The 16,241-nt window shown below is 36.9% G+C and overlaps 1 protein-coding gene across 1 annotated transcript in view; it reads right to left on the bottom strand.

The window, feature by feature from the left end:
• B3GNTL1 (UDP-GlcNAc:betaGal beta-1,3-N-acetylglucosaminyltransferase like 1) overlaps positions 1 to 16,241 on the bottom strand; it is a 141,559-nt gene that overhangs the window by 73,290 nt on the left and 52,028 nt on the right. The gene's annotated exons all lie outside the window — the stretch shown is intronic.

The following is a 16,241-nucleotide window of genomic DNA, read 5'->3' as shown; positions in this document are numbered from 1 at the left end:
AACACTGAATAACCTTATCTTAATATGTTTGCATTCATAAAAAATGCCATCAAAACTCACAAAGCTTTGGTTCAGATTAAAGAAGAAAAAAAAATAAATCATCCTTTGTTCAACATCAGTAGTAAGTTAATAACAATGTTGCATGGACAGAATTCCAAGCTGCCTTCAGAGACAAAGTGCCGCAGTGACAGTAAGTCAGCGAGTCTTTCATACGCCAGTCCCTTTGATCCGAACATGGCAGAAGCTCATGCCCAAGCACTCACTGAATCTTCATGCTTCAATTCACAAAGGACAGAACAGCAGTTTTAGTGTTGGACTTGTTAAGCAATACAGGAGGATAATCCAGAAACAGTCACACAGTTTGTTATTTCGTTCCAACAATAATTGGCATTTTTGATCAATGATTTTTTTACCATTACAACCAATTCCCAAGTGCTAATATAGCTCTTTTGATGGTTCACACTAAGCCATGAAAAACAAACCCCCAAAAGACTGGAAAAGATTTGGCAATTTCAGTTTCCAAGGTAGACAAACCAGTATTGTTAATTTTGCCTTCTCCTCTTGGCCTTTTGCATACAAATTACCTTTTCTCTCATTTCAGATTCTTTTCTGCCATATCTCTCAAGAAAACTTTCAAAACTACAGCCCTCAGTAAGCTTCCCAATCCTTTCCTTTCTACCCATTCTTTGGAAAAAAAAAAAACCACAAACCAAAACCAACAAAACCCACATGCACAGCATTTCTTAGCCCATTCCTGGCATCTCACTGTCCAGTGGACATAGCGAACCATTCTATTAAATTGTGATATGCTCTGAGGGTTTCACAGCAAGCATCTAAGAATGCTCTGTGTGTCTGTGGAGAGCCCTTGTGCGTTCGATTTGAAACAACACGCTGAGTTCAGCAAAAAGATTGCTGGACCTTGCAACTGGATAAAAAAAGCTGTCGGGGTGAGAGAGGGAAAACCATTTATGTTTTATAAGAAAGGTAGAAGCAGTTAGGTTTAAAACTATTCTTTTCTGATTGAAAACAATCAAAGGGTAAGGAAAAAGAGGCATTTTGTTGTCTAACTGTATTCCAAATGATGCCTTTACTGATGAAGCAGAGAATTCTGGCAGGGCGGGTGGCTGATGCAGAGGAGAAGTGGATGAACCCAGGGGATACAAAGAAATCGTCTGCTAGAGGAGGAAAAACAACAGGCAAAATAGTCGGCAAATGTTAAAGAAAAAGAGGCAGCAGCAGAGCCCTGCATGTCAAGAAAATGAAGGGGACGGAACAATGGCAGGATATCTCCAGGCATCAAAGGACTAAAAGTCCAGTGGCATTACGAGTGCAAAAGCAGTGCATATTACTAATGTTGTTTATATTGGTAGGTGTGAAGGTCAGCTACTTACAGGCACTTAATGTCAAGTGACATTAACAAGGACAAACCAAGTTCCTACTTAAAAATTTACACTTTGTTTTTACTGGCTTCTCACGAGATACAGTCTGAAGGCCTTTAAGAGGGACTGGCAGCCAAAACAACTATTGATTAATCGAAGGATAACTAGCTAAACAACTGCAATTAGGAGTGGAGAGAAAGGGTTAAAACAGCCCACTTTGTGCTAAAACAAACAAACAAGCAAGCAAGCTCTTTATTCAATTCAGGCTTAAAGGTTCTCACTTCTTCCATAACAGAATACAGATGATTCACAGCTGTTTGGCATCTGTTGCACCTCTACCTAGTGAATGCATTCTCTTTGTCATCAGATATCTCCCAACACATGAACTGGGGTGCTGACGTCCAGTTCACTGGAGCATGAACATCCTGTATGTTACAGAATGTTCCTTACACATTTCTGATGGCGGAAATCAAGAACTAGAGACCTACAGGCACAGTGATATGAACGCAGTATCTGCCTACCTATGCCCAAGAAAATACATTTTCACTTAGCGCAGCTACTTAATTTGTGAAAGAATCTAAAAGCATCGCCCTTCAACTCAAAGTAAGATTTTTATTATGTACATTGTTAGTAAATAAAAGAACTTCTTGCAGTTAGAAAGGCAGAAAAGTGTCGGTTCTGGTTTATTATCAAAGAAGCCTCATGTTTATTGAATTATTCAGAAAATGTAGTTGTTACTTAGCTGCAGTATTTTGCAAAGGCAAGATGAGCCAAACTTTTGGTTATTTTGTTTTGAAATGCAGAAGCTTTTGACCATATGAAACCTATTTTATGTATGCCACTGATTCAAAACTAAAAAAAAATGTTTATATATTACTTTTGGCACAAAACTATTGTATAGTATCACATGGATGAAATACCTCGGTTGAAGCAGCTGTGCAAAGTACTCAAATTGGCTTGCTTTCTTCCTCTTTGATAAACCTCTAGCCTGCTTGGAAATTCCTATATTTTCCAGACCTCAGTTTGGTAGGCTTATTTGGCAATCTGTCATCTTTCACAGGCACATACTCTCTCATTTTCTAGCAGCTGTGGACATACAAATTTCCATAAAAATCTACACATATCCACTTAAAAGATCAGATTCAGAAGCTTCAAACCTGCTAAAGCAGGGAAGAATAACAGCAAAGCACAAGTAGCCGTTCTTGAGATAAGTTACAAAAATAAGGTATAAAAGTGACACTTACCTATTTTATCTTCCAAAAGTTAAAAGAAAAATAAGCAGGAAGTTTCTATGATAATACAAACATAGCTATCACATATCTATCAAGACTGTATTTGAAATTAACACATGCTATCCCTGTAGCAGTGCCCCAAAACACAAAGAACTAATGTTTTTCCTAAACACAATATTTTAAAATGAATGAACTGCAACAAATACAAAGTTCTGGTCAAAAGATACACAAACTTAAACCAATTGATTTGTACGTAAAAACACCATAAGATGGCACATGATTTGCATACACAGGCTATATCTGGACACATATATAAACTACAGCTCTCATTATTTGCAGATTCCTGACAATTAGAAGCCCTGAGATAAGAGTAAATATTTAATACCATATAATGCCAGTAGAAATACACATTTTGCCCAACATAGCATGTTAAGCCAATTCTGCAGCCTAAGCAGAAGTGGAAGAATTTTTTCAAGCATTGTTAGAATGACTCCCCCATCCTGCCTCCCCTCCCCAAGCTCTGCGCTAAGATTAATGAGGTAGTTCATGCCTTTCAGAGTTACAGGAAGCTGAAATAATGACTAAATGTTCTTCGGCTGTGTTTTCAGACTTGTCTGTACAACTCTCTTAAAACTCAGATTCTGATAAAATTACATTGCTCTACCTCTCAAAGAACTACCTACCTGCAGCACAATCTCATTAATATTCTGATTTTCTCAGATAATTATTACAGTTTATGGGAGGGTTGGTGGCATGATTCCTTGCTAAAGTATCTCAAATTCAGACAGGCGTAATGAAAATATATTTTAGAAGACAATTATGGAAACTGTTCCTGGTTTTGCAGAAGGTAGATAAACTACTTTTCTTTGCCAGTTGCTCACACATCATAATTATGCATAGTCAGTGGAGCAGACATTGACTTTTCACATAGGCAATCTACAAACAACATCTTTTTGCTTTAAAAAGAGATTTAACAGTAGTTATAAAAGCATATGTAGACACGAAAACCTGTTGGTTTTATTATCGTTATAAGCAGACAGTAAAAATATTACTATGAAACATTTTTGATTTGCTGATGTGTCAGGTAACATTTCTACAATCACCAAAGTTACCAGGAAAAAATTAACCAAATATATCAAATACCAAATGGAAATTCAAACAACCTTCAGAATAGGTGAAGCAGTAGCAGAAATACGTAATGGTTTAAGAAAGAAGTTTATTTCATTGTAAAATGTATTATTTATGTTTATAGAGCTCTCTGGTGAAAGGTCAAAATTGAGAAAAGATTACACTTCAGGCTACTCATCAAAAGTTCTACCAACGATGATAGAATGTCCCAGTGTCACAGAGATGGAACATCAGTCTGCCTTCCCGCATAAAGTAACTATTTTAGCTTGTAATTTTAGTTGTTAACTTTGGAAAGCTTCTGACTTGACCAGAAAATATGTATCGAATACCAGAAGCCCCCCCTGCCCCCAAAACCAAATTCTCACTCTCCCCCTATAAACATTAAACCTGATCATGTAAACCAATAACCAAGATTCCTAGCACCTTAACAGTCCTGTTGCTGAACTTCTCACCATTGTATACAAATGCATTTCTTTTCAGAATCTTTATTTTAAGACTTCTGGGGCTGGCACAAATGTAAGTAACTATTGAGCGTTTGCCTTCATTCAGGATTTTTAATACTTGTAAATGCACCTTCTAAATTGATATATATATATATGTGTGTGTATATATATATATATATATATGAACACTGTCACCTAAGTTACCAATTCTAACAGATTCCGAGATGTCGGGGGAAAAAATATGGCATTTAGTTTACTATTCTGAGATTCCATACCATAATTACATAATTCAAAGAAAGCTGACCCCAGCTAAATGGGCACACTCAAATATATGTGTTAAGTGCAAGTCAAAAATTTCTAGCAATTAAAAAAAATTCAGTAGCCTGGATTAAAAAACCTTGGTCCCTACTTTTAAGATCTCCAATGGTTTGCTTCCTGGTCTCAGCAGAGAAACAAAACCCAATCTCACCTTGTTAATCTCCCCACCCCCCACGTTACTATTGCCCATCAATATAACATTCTATATGGCACATCTTAAAAATTAATTCAGAGGAAGATAATGATATTGTAATCCCATAATTCATGCTATATTAAAAAAGTAATAGTTACCATTTTCAACATGTTTAGAACCAAATACTGCCTTAATTTCCATATTCAGCAAACATGTACCCTTCTCGGAATCAGATATTACATTACACAATTTGGCCTAACATTACCCGTATGAAACAATGGGCAGTTTTGAGTTAATGAAGAAGAGAAGACTGAGAGGGGATCTCATCAACGCATACAAATATCTTAAGGGCGGAAGTCAAGAGGACGGAAGCAGTCTGTTTGCAGTGGTGTCCAGCGACAGGACTAGGGGCAATGGATGCAAACTGAAACACGAGAGGTTTCAGTTGAATATGAGGAAGAACTTCTTCACTCTGAGGGTGGCAGAGCACTGGAACAGGCTGCCCAGGGAGGTTGTGGAGTCTCCTTCTCTGGAGATATTCAAAGCCCGCCTGGATGAAGTCCTGTGTAGCATGCTCTAGGTGAGCCTGCTTTAGCAGGGGGGTTGGACTAGATGATCTCCTGAGGTCCCTTCCAACCCTTACGATTCTGTGATTCTGTGTAATTTGCAGGTAAATACCTCAGCACGACACACTCTTAATATGTGGTCTGGCACAGATATCTTTGTTTTTATACAGTAGAGTTATAGGAAACTGTCCTTACTAATACCTAATTGTCCTGCCCTGATGTTACTCCCCTAGCTAGCGCTGGTTGGCGTGGTTCTCCTTCCCTGGTAGGCGACCCAGCTGCAGCCACGTGGCTGCGTGGCTGTACAGCCACTTCCATTCACACAGCAGATGCATTGGCCTCTTTCATGCTAAAAATGTATACGTATTAGCATTGCTTATGTTTTATTCCTAACAAATTAGCACAAGCCCTGCCACAGCAACAGCAGTTTGTCATTAAAACTCAAGCTATGTTATTATTTTCACTAAATAGAAAGTTGAATTGTATTCTATGTCTAGCTGCTTGCACCTGGTATCCTACTATAAAAGGAGACTTTGGACTTCACCTATTCTTAATACAGAACTTGAAACTAAAGTATTAGAGAAAACATGCTTGCTATTGAGGCATGTAATTTCTTCCTTCCTCTTTATTCTAAAATTATTCACATTACCTACTTGATAAAAAAAGCCCAAGCAACCTAAGATTTGAGTCACACACAGAGCATGGTAGATACTTATCACGGGGACCCTTTTCTCACTAAAATGCATGAAATGTGTGCTGTCCTCAGTCAGACAGAAAATAATTTCTTGTTTCTGAATAACAAAACATGTTTACTACAGATACTGTTTCAGCCATTTAAGAAATATTTTCACGGCTTGCTGTCATCATTTTATCAATGCTCTATTTGTGTTCAGTAGCATCCTCTATTGTACAAAACAGCATGGTGACAGACCCAATCATTAGAACTTGACAATAACGTGCTCGCATTCCATGGCCATGGCTTTACTATAAAAGCCATGAAAGACTGAATTTAAAATATGGCAGAACACCAGAATTTTTTTTTCCATTTCCAATTCTAGAAATCATCTTTCTGATCCTCAATAGCAGCCAGGCCCACAAAGTTTCTTCTCCTTCCACTAAGCTATCTTTTTGTTCATTCTCCTCTTCCCATGATCTCCAAAAGGGCAAGGGATGCTTCCTCCATCACTACCTGTATCTGTCAAACTTGAAGATCAAAATTATTTATTTGCAGAAGAAAATTTTATTAATTTCTCCTCACTAATCCATGGTTATTTATACAGCTCTATCAACAAAGAGGAAAATGGGAATTCATTGGACATGGCATCATCATCATCATCACTTCAACAACCCCATTCTGTTTGAGATAAAATGAGCTGTAGTTAAAAATCTTTTAACTACTGGGAAATGCCTATTTATACCAGCATGCCAACCAGCACTGTCAACAGAGAGATGCCCCACGTCACCTGCAACCATGAGAATTATAAAGAAAACTGCTCTGAAGGAAAAACGATAACAATTCATTATTTTTAATTTGCAGGAAATAGCTGCCATTTATGTTCTTGAATAAAGATTCATTAAAATTGGGGGGAGGGAGGGAAAATGTGCTTTAAATATGGTTCAAGCTAAAACAATTAAAACATGAAAAGACACACTGGCAATTACTGCCGTAAATGAAAGGGTCAGCTGTTCTACACTTTCTAAAACGAAGAGGTAAACATCTAGCAAAGAAGCACAACATCCATAAAAAGTTTTTAACCCATACTTTTGTATCAATGGACACAGTACTTACAAAACAGAACACTGAGCCTTCTAGTACCGTTATTCTTTCAGCTGAGAGACAGAACCAAGGCCTCACAAAAGTGACTTTGTATAATTTAACTGGGCTATAGCCCACAAAACCTGCTATCGCTGACGCCCAGCATGCTGACAGGAAATAGTTGCTGCCTCGAGCCTTGATCTGCCCACGTGAAATGGAGCTTGCTGGCTGACCACAGACCAGCCTCTGTTCTCTTTGTAATTGTCAACATCTGCTCTGCAGATCTATGAATAATTTTATGACACACACACACAAAAAAATCTCTCCTACTGACTCCAAAGGTTGTTGGTTTTGGTTTTTTTTCTTTTTAAACATGTGTAATCTGACACAGATTAAAAGAGAGCCTGTTTTGCTCATAGGTTAAGATTAACATTCTTCTGAAAGATGCCACTAAAATGGAATTCAGGATAGGTTGGAAATACTAATGTTGCTGACTGTTACCTTATAAAATCAGGAGGCCAAATAAATGTCGGCAGTGGAGATAATACATCATTTTCAAATATTCTAGGTAAGAGGAGCAATAGCCCACTGGTGTGGGCTCCGTAGTAGCTACGTCCATGAGAGGTAGCTGTGATTCCTCTGATTGCTTGATTCATGTCAAGTAAAACAAACCTCAACTCAAACATCTTACCCCTGAAGAAGATATACCTATGGACACATTCAACATAACTTGAGATCCAGTTAAAAGAAGACAGAGACAATGAGGACAGAAGAGCAGCACCATCACTTGAAAACTCAACTTTCCTCCTCTTTCAAGCAAACTGTCAAGGGTTCTAAGACTGTCAAGCATTTGAATCCAACAGTTTCTAATTTATTTTCATTTCACAATCACAGATTTATTTATATATTGTTTACATATTTATTTAACAGAAGAGTGTGAAAGCTATGGATAAAACTCTAGGGACTTGGCCACACTACAATTTTAGATTGTCACCATGCCTGGCTAAAATGGAAAAGAAGTAAAGAAAAATGGGGATGCATAGTTGCATTGCCATTGGCCTGTCTGCAATACTCATTAGTGATCCTAGTCTTCATGATTAGTAAAAGCAGAAGAGTGGAAACAGAAATAATTAAAGAACAAATCACAAGGGGAGTTAGTACTTGCCAGTATAATTCTCAGACAGTTTTCCAGGACTGGAACATAATGTGACAAGACTTTCTTGACTGACTCCTGAGCATAGAATAGGTAGACTGTTGGCTGCATACAGGACAAAACTAGAAAAAAAGAAATCCTTTCTCCTTTAGGTCAAATACCCAGGCAATCCACAGAAGGAAAAGAATAATGATAAGCATAAAGCTAAATGTGGTCCTTTTAGTGTCTTGCTGAAGTGTACACCATATTCAGGACCACTGCTATGACTTCTTTATCTCTCTTTCTTGCTTCTATTATAATAAGGCTGAGAATTTCCCTGCAATTTCCCAGATGTAAATGCTGTGACAGTAAGATTGCTTCTTGCTAGCTGGGGTTCAGTATTACCTTTCTGGCCTGGCAGCACTCTAAATGAAGCGTGTCAAAGTGTATGAGCGCGTGTCATTCAGCACTGCTTAGCAGAGGTCTTGGAGACTTGTAGAGTCTGGTTTCTCTCAGAAACATTAAAACCTGTTTAAATGCAATTGTCAACCTGATGACCCATTTACCTCCTTTCCCTGAGACTGTGACTCAACAGATAGAGCATTTCATCGATACGTTTTCTCCTGCATATGAAGATGATTGTTAATCTGCTACTTTCTTACACTCACGGGTAGTTACATTTAAATTTCTTTATGAAACTACTAAGCAATTTGCTCCTTGCAAAATGAATGGGCAATTAAGTATGTGGTGAATTGTGGCTCTTTGGTGAAGCACTGGGGAAAGACAAAATCCTTTGGGTGAAGAGATGAAACTGAGAATGACGTGGGAAAGTGAAAGCTGCTGAATGCTATCACATTCCAAAAGTTTGGAGGGGGAAACTGCAAAAAGTTTTAGGACACATAAAAGAACTCACACAGTATGAGACTTAGCCATACAGTCCCAAAGTTCCCCAAAATTACATAAAGTCAAACAGATGGGTTTCAGACAAACAGAAATCTGGCACGTAGGTTCAAAATAAATTTCAGTTAAGGTGTATGAAAAAGTCAGTATCACTTATGTGATATTAAGCACAAACTCTATTTTACTAGCTTTTAACAAAGAACATGGACATGACTTTCACTCTAGAGAATTCACAATTCTACTGCAAAGGTGCTTAAAAAGGACAGGGAATGACGAATGGAGCAGAGAATAAAGAACATGAACATTAGATGAGGCAAAAATCAAAACAGAGACACACCAAGTAAATCTAATGCCAAAGACTGACCGTGCTAGTGGCTGTGGAAGGAACATTTGTATAACATGCCACAGACTGATTTAAAGAACAAAACCAAACAAACAAACAAAAAAGGATGTGCATCTTAAAGAGTCACTGCTTAACATGTGAACTCCCATCAATCGTATTATTTTGTCTTGTTATGTACTGATACAGTAGGAGATGACCCAGATGTAGAGACTACAGGGAAGATGAAAAAACCTTAGGAATACATTACATCAACTCAAAGCTCTTGCACTATAGCATCAATCCAACAGGCTACATAAGGCATAAATATTTTGATGTAAGAAATGGCTACAGAGACTTGTTGTACATATTTTAGTGTAATCACAGCAGTGCAGCTCTCTAGTAGAAGATGTGGCTATATTTGCATAAAAGATGTAGGTAATTAAGATGTAACTAGGAGCTATGCTGATACAAATCACTTTTATACAAGTGAACACACATTAGGGCTTTTAGTAGTACATTCTGGCATCAAATCCTAATCAGACAGATAAAACAATAAACTTCCTACAAGCTTACAGGCTTAACAAGCTAAACTATAAACAGCACACTTATTTTGTCTTTAGTGGCAGAATAAAACCTCCAAAGTGATAAAGATTAAAACAGTATTTTAAATAAAGTTTGAAGCATTCTTTAAACAGCAAGGGTTTGTCTTAATTTGTCTTTACCACTTTATAAAATAATCCTGAGATAAATATGTTCAGTATTATATTTATGTCATTCTGACATTATTAGGGTACACATATGCAAAGAATTAGCCAAAATAAATACAGACCTCCTGGCATGCTAAGAAATTATATGCCTGAAAATAATAATCCCTTTTATTGTACAAACTTTCTGAACACCTATCTTTTTATGTTGACAGGTATGCTTAATATTCAGTTCAATAAATTCAATGCTAAGTTCAAGAGCACAAATGAATGGAAAAACCTGGAAAATACTTCAGATTTGTCTAATTAAAAAAAAAAAAAGTCTGGTAACATTTACTTTTTCTGTTTCAGTATCTCTGAAAAAAACCACTATAATTTGCAGCAACTACTAAGCCATCATACTTTGTTTACCAGCAGCATCAGAATTTTCAATTTCCCTAAGATATTATGTTCATAAAATGAAGGGTCTAAGACTGCTGGGTTTACATTTCTCCTCTGCTGCCTTTTCCTGTGTTGCGGGAGCAGTCATTGCAAGTGATGCAAAAGGTTAAATCCACCCACATCATAGAAACCAGCTCATCCAGAGAGGTGGCAAAGGACCAACAGTTACACTAGAAGCCAGATGCAAGACCATTTCCTTCCTTCTTATACACCCTATGCACTGCAACCGCTCAGATTTCCGTTTGGGCCAGGGCTTAACTATCCTCCTGCTAACCACAAAGCACATGCCTACTCCACCTCCTTTACATGTGATCATCCTAGTTCTCAAAATGCGAGCTGCATACACAAGCACTACTTCTAGAGGAACTAGATATGCTAATCATCCTTAAGATCATGTAATTGGAATAAATGAATAGACAAATAACTATTCTTTACAAAAAAGGGCACTGTTCACAGCTACAGCTGATCCAAGCTAATGCTCCAAAAAGCTTGCTATTATTTTTATTTGTGTAACTTCAGCTCAAGAACTTCTAATCACAGTCCATTTGGCCAATAGAAATAAAAATATACAAAGTACAGATAGAATAAAAATCCCGTGTCCCAGTTTGTCACACTTACACTAAGAAAAAAATATACAAATTGAATTAATCATTAAATTGGGATCCTTATACTCAAAAGCTGTTAGACTAAACCAGAATCTGTTTTCTTTACAACACAGGAACAAAAAAAGCCTCTAACATAACAGCATAACATATATTGTTAACACTTACAAGAGGATATGGTGGATGTAAGTGTTTTAACATTCAGCTTCCTTAACTAGTCAAAAAATAAGAAAAGGCAGAACTTCTGTAGAGACAAATGTCAAACATGGCAGGGTGAGGTCAGTATAAAAAAATATTAAGAAACAAAATCTTGACTGTGATATAACCAACCGGCCTTCAGACCGACTATCCAATATGGGAAATGATGCTTTCATACTCACACACTCAGCCACTCCAATTACTATGGAAATTACTAAGCTCTCCTGAAAATCTGGCTCAGTACTTTTATCACTAAAAGTTGAGACCAAAAAAGGAAGTTATTTTCCAATAATAAATAAAATGCACTTAACTCATGCTCATACCCAGTTTTTAAACAGTGAAAAACAGTTCAGTGTCCAGTTGCAAGAGACAAAAAAAAATGCTTTTTCCTATAAAAATGCTATAATAGGGAGTTGCATTGCAGTAAAAATATGTTCAAAATCTGTAATTTTTATTACACTAAAAGCCACAGTAAAAGTATTTCCCTTTTTTGTGGAATCAGCACTTTGATTTTCAAATTCAAAGAAAGAAAATTACAGGAAGTTAAGGGTGTATCTGCTCTGTGCTCTCACATATGGAGGACCAACTGAAAAATAAACATCACTAAATTAGTTGGAAATTTGTATTTGGAGTAGGCTATTTGTTTTGAAAGAAAAAAAAAAAGTTACAGCTACTTCAGTATCTCACCTATAATTTTAAAACCAAAACTGGTTTTTGTCCCTCATCTGTTAGAGAAAAGTAAAGTTTCCTTAAGCTATAAAAGGCAACAAGATAAAGCCCAAAGAAAAGCTTAAAGGCTGTTTTATTTGTAAGCTAGCACATCAACAGGGTATTTGTGGAAAATCAAACCAGAATAAATAGAGCATTCAGAAACTGGACGTTGGTTCCATCCATGCCCCTAGCTGCAGTCCTACATTAATAACCACATCCTGATTTTATTTTAATTTGTTGCCCTATTTTTCAAGGTACTATTCAGAAGTGTCGAGACAACACAAATGTCAATTAATAGTTTGGAAAACAAATTACACATTTCTGAAAATTTAATCCCTGACTGTTTTCCTTTACCCTTGGCATCAGGGGCATTGCCTTACCTAAAATGTTTTTTAGGTTGCAAACACGTTGCATTGCATATTGGTATGATTACTTACAATACAGAAGATCATCAGCTGCAACAAAACGTAGCTCAAATCAGAGGTAAACTGTTTTCTACCTGCTTAATTCCAATGTCCATCAAAATCATGTCATTCTTTTTCTGCCATACAAGTATCCATCATGCTGTAAGACTGTCTTTATCACCAACTTTTTGCAATAAAACCAAACTTACTCTACTCCCAAGTTGCTTTTATACTATATTACAATGTTTCTGTTCCATTCAAATATTACTATGCATCATGAACTGCATTCAAGCCTTGTTTCACCATGCAAATTATCAAACAAAACATAAGAAGGAAAAATTGAAGGTATTTAACACTCTTCCCTCTGTGGTATACCTTTAAACTCATGCAAAATTACTAACATACAATGCAAAATCTGTATACATTTCTGAACCACTACAAACCTGTTACTCAGTTAAAAGATATTTGACCCTGAGATGCTTTTACATAAAGCCCGACTAGGAAGTTCTAATTGTGCTTGGAGTTCACAGATGTGGGTAAACCAATTCTCATTAAACTTTCTAGAACTCCATGAATCCCTTTGACAAGCATTTTCAAATGTAAATATAAACATTGACTAGGTTGTGAAACCTTTTTTCATTGTCCTCCAGAGAAGAAAAAGGACCAGCCACAAAATGAAGCAGCCAGTTGTTTTTTTTTCTTATACAATATACGCTTAATCCCATACAAACTAGTAGAATCTACTGTAATTAACCAGTTTGTGATTTCAGTTCTTTCACTCAGTAGAAAGACTGCACTATTAATGACACATCTTTAGATAACATGGGTGAAGGAAGAGGAAACGGTGACAAAAAAAGCCCAGAGAAGTGTTGAGTATCTTTCTATTGAAAGACAACAAATACAAATGAGCCATTAATAGCAGCAAAGAAAAAGGGGGGGCGGGGGGGGTATCAATCAGCCTTTTCACGTTTTATTCATTTTTAAGAAAAAGTCTTACCCTCTGTCCAGTTTTTGCCTTTACTAATATAACCAGACATCGCATATATCCACTTTCAGACTGTCACCTCAATTATTATTTCAGTTCTGACACGCTGACAACCAACTCTAGCACTTATAAAGCTGGAATTTTGTGGTCTGCAAGCAGACAAAAAAGATGCTCTAAGCCAGAGATATTCAATGTCTGGCCCACCTGGAAAATTCATCCTACCTGCAATCTACTCCTAGCAGCTTTTTACCAGTAAGAAGCTGCCTACTGAGATACATGATGACAACGCAATATTGAGCGTATTGAATTTATGGAATAGGTCCAGCCATGTTATCAGGTCCTTCGTGCCTGCCAAAATGCAGGATCTATTTCCAAACTGAGTATCTGTAGTACATGCTGATTTGTAGCACGAACTTTTATCAAATACTAAACTCTAACATAGGAAGACTTAGTAAGTAGAGAAGCACAGCTTTTAAGCCTATTAGCTAAATTTAACAGGCAACTGTAACGGCACAGAAAAGTGTAAGTTACAAATCCCTAACATGTTAATTACTGTTCTTCCATCAGGTGGGCCAGACAGATTATTAGTAAGAACCACAAATCACCTGTGAAAGGTTCCAGATTTATCCAACACAAAGAGCTCTGAGACAATCTGCAAAGTACAATATGTATCAGGAAGCAATACAGACACATTACAGTGGACAACAGACATACAGAATCATCGTGTTTTGTTCAGACCATTATTTTTCTAAATTAGGCCATTCCGGTCTTACCAACCATAGAGCCCATTCCTTTTTGCAAAAGTCTCCTCACATATCATTCTAAGCTTGCTGTCTGCTTTCTGAGTGAACGACCATGTGAAAGCAGAGAACTCTCTTGTCTTTGGGGAGGAAAAAAATGGTAGGTCAGATGGAATTATGCTTCAGGCTGAATGTAATACTTCACAGGCTGTGAGAGTAAACTAACCTAAAGTAGTGATTTAACAGACATGGATATGAACTCAGCTGTGTAACTTACAGTCAGCAACAATCCTTAAAAAACTACTTGTATAAATATTTGTGTAATTAGCCAACCTTATAACCATTCAGACATTTTTACTTATACAGCACAGTAAAATTTCCAGTGCACAAGAAGGGCTACATGATCAAACTTCAATCGTATTTCAAGCACAATTCAGACTCTGATATCCTGTAGGTTTAGTTTTAATCTAATTTTTTTCACTTCAACATCAAAACAGTCACTTTCTTAATTTGCTTATTTTCTTCCTGTACCTGTCACCATGCTCTGCACTTACTGAACAATTAAAATTTCTTATTCTTAACTATTGTCCAGAAAGATAACAAGTCTACCAGAACACATATACATGTATTTTAAGGCTTATATTAATGTACCTATAAAAGCATGTTTTAATCACTCATCATTTATACAGAAGATAAGCTTAAACAAGCAAATATTAATCTTTTAAAAAGTAGTTTTCTCATTATTACACTCTCTTTGTACTCTTACTCCCTCCGCTCTCTCTGGGGTATATATTCTGAAATTTCACGCATACCATAAAGTATCTTTGGAATGTTACAGTATAATTGTTTAGAGAAACATTTAATGGATGAGTAAGCATCAAGAGGCCATGGCTAAGGGAAAAGAAAAGTTAAAATGCTAGAAGCATTTTGTATTGAATGATCTTCCCAGCATGAGGGCAGGGGATGGACATTTGATCCAAAAATCTGGTATTGACTCAAGTGATATAAAACCAGCAGCCAGCACTGAGGCATATGAAACCATCCAAGCACCTAACAAAACATCTGCTACCACCCACCTCTTTCAAACTGGACTTTAGTCACTGTCTAGTAAAGCAATCAAATGCTATAGGATAGTATTTGATTAATAACATGAATATTATGATAGGGGATTTTATGGTCTTGCAAATTGGCTTTTTTAATTGGCTGCTTTGGTTTCCCAATTTACAGCACAAATAATTTGCATGCGCATGACAGAGAAATGCAACAGAAGCAACCGGAAAAAAAGCTGAGCACTGAGTACAGAGACAGCTAAAAAAAGCTGAACATTCTTTCACTACAGGAAACTGCTGGAGACAATATGCTGTAAATTAAAGCCAATTTTCCTGAATTCCCTGAAGGACTGCTCCTCCCAGAGATTCTACAAATCCATTAGCAAAGGCCCATCATTATAGTTTTCTTGGGGCTTATTTACTGAAGAGACTTTAAAAAAGCACATCCAAAATAAAATGTACGGGGGCAGGGGAGTGGGACAAATCAGGCCTACCCTTACCTAATCGATTCATATCGTGGTTATTAGAGAACAGCTGAGATGGTTTTTACTCCCAATTCCTCCTCCCCATACTTTAAGTCAAGGAAAAGCAAAATAATTGCCTCCCTACCTGAATTTCTAATTAGAAGAACAGATACCAAGGCAAGAGAAGTGCCATATGCTGACATGCACTGCTCTGGAAATCAAGCGGTTCCATTAGTACCAGCGTTAGAAAAGCCAAGCTTCCTACAGACTTGTGTCACAGCTGAAGCTTGTCTTATGGTTGGGCACCTAAAATCTCTCCAAGTGGATTCTGGGGTGCTCAACAACATATGAATTGCAGCTGGTGCAGAAAAATCTATCCTAGCTTCATACTTCCACAGCATGTTCAGAAACCTAGTGTCTTTGAGGAACTTCCATTCTGTGTTAAATTTGATAAAGAACAGTTAAAAAAATTAATTAGGAATGCATAAATAGTGTGGTTCTATAAATCTCATCTTGTTAATAAACTCATGGACACGTAGCACAAGTTCTGCTATGCAGCGTTCTAGTTCCAAACCCAACGTTTTCCAAAATTCCTCATCTATTTGTAAAATGTGTGAATCTAAATCATATCTAA

This window comes from Egretta garzetta, unplaced genomic scaffold, assembly GCF_000687185.1.
Source record: "Egretta garzetta isolate BGI_Z169 unplaced genomic scaffold, ASM68718v1 scaffold34, whole genome shotgun sequence".
In the NCBI taxonomy this organism is placed as follows: domain Eukaryota; kingdom Metazoa; phylum Chordata; class Aves; order Pelecaniformes; family Ardeidae; genus Egretta; species Egretta garzetta.
This window is presented reverse-complemented; position numbering and strand designations above follow the sequence as displayed.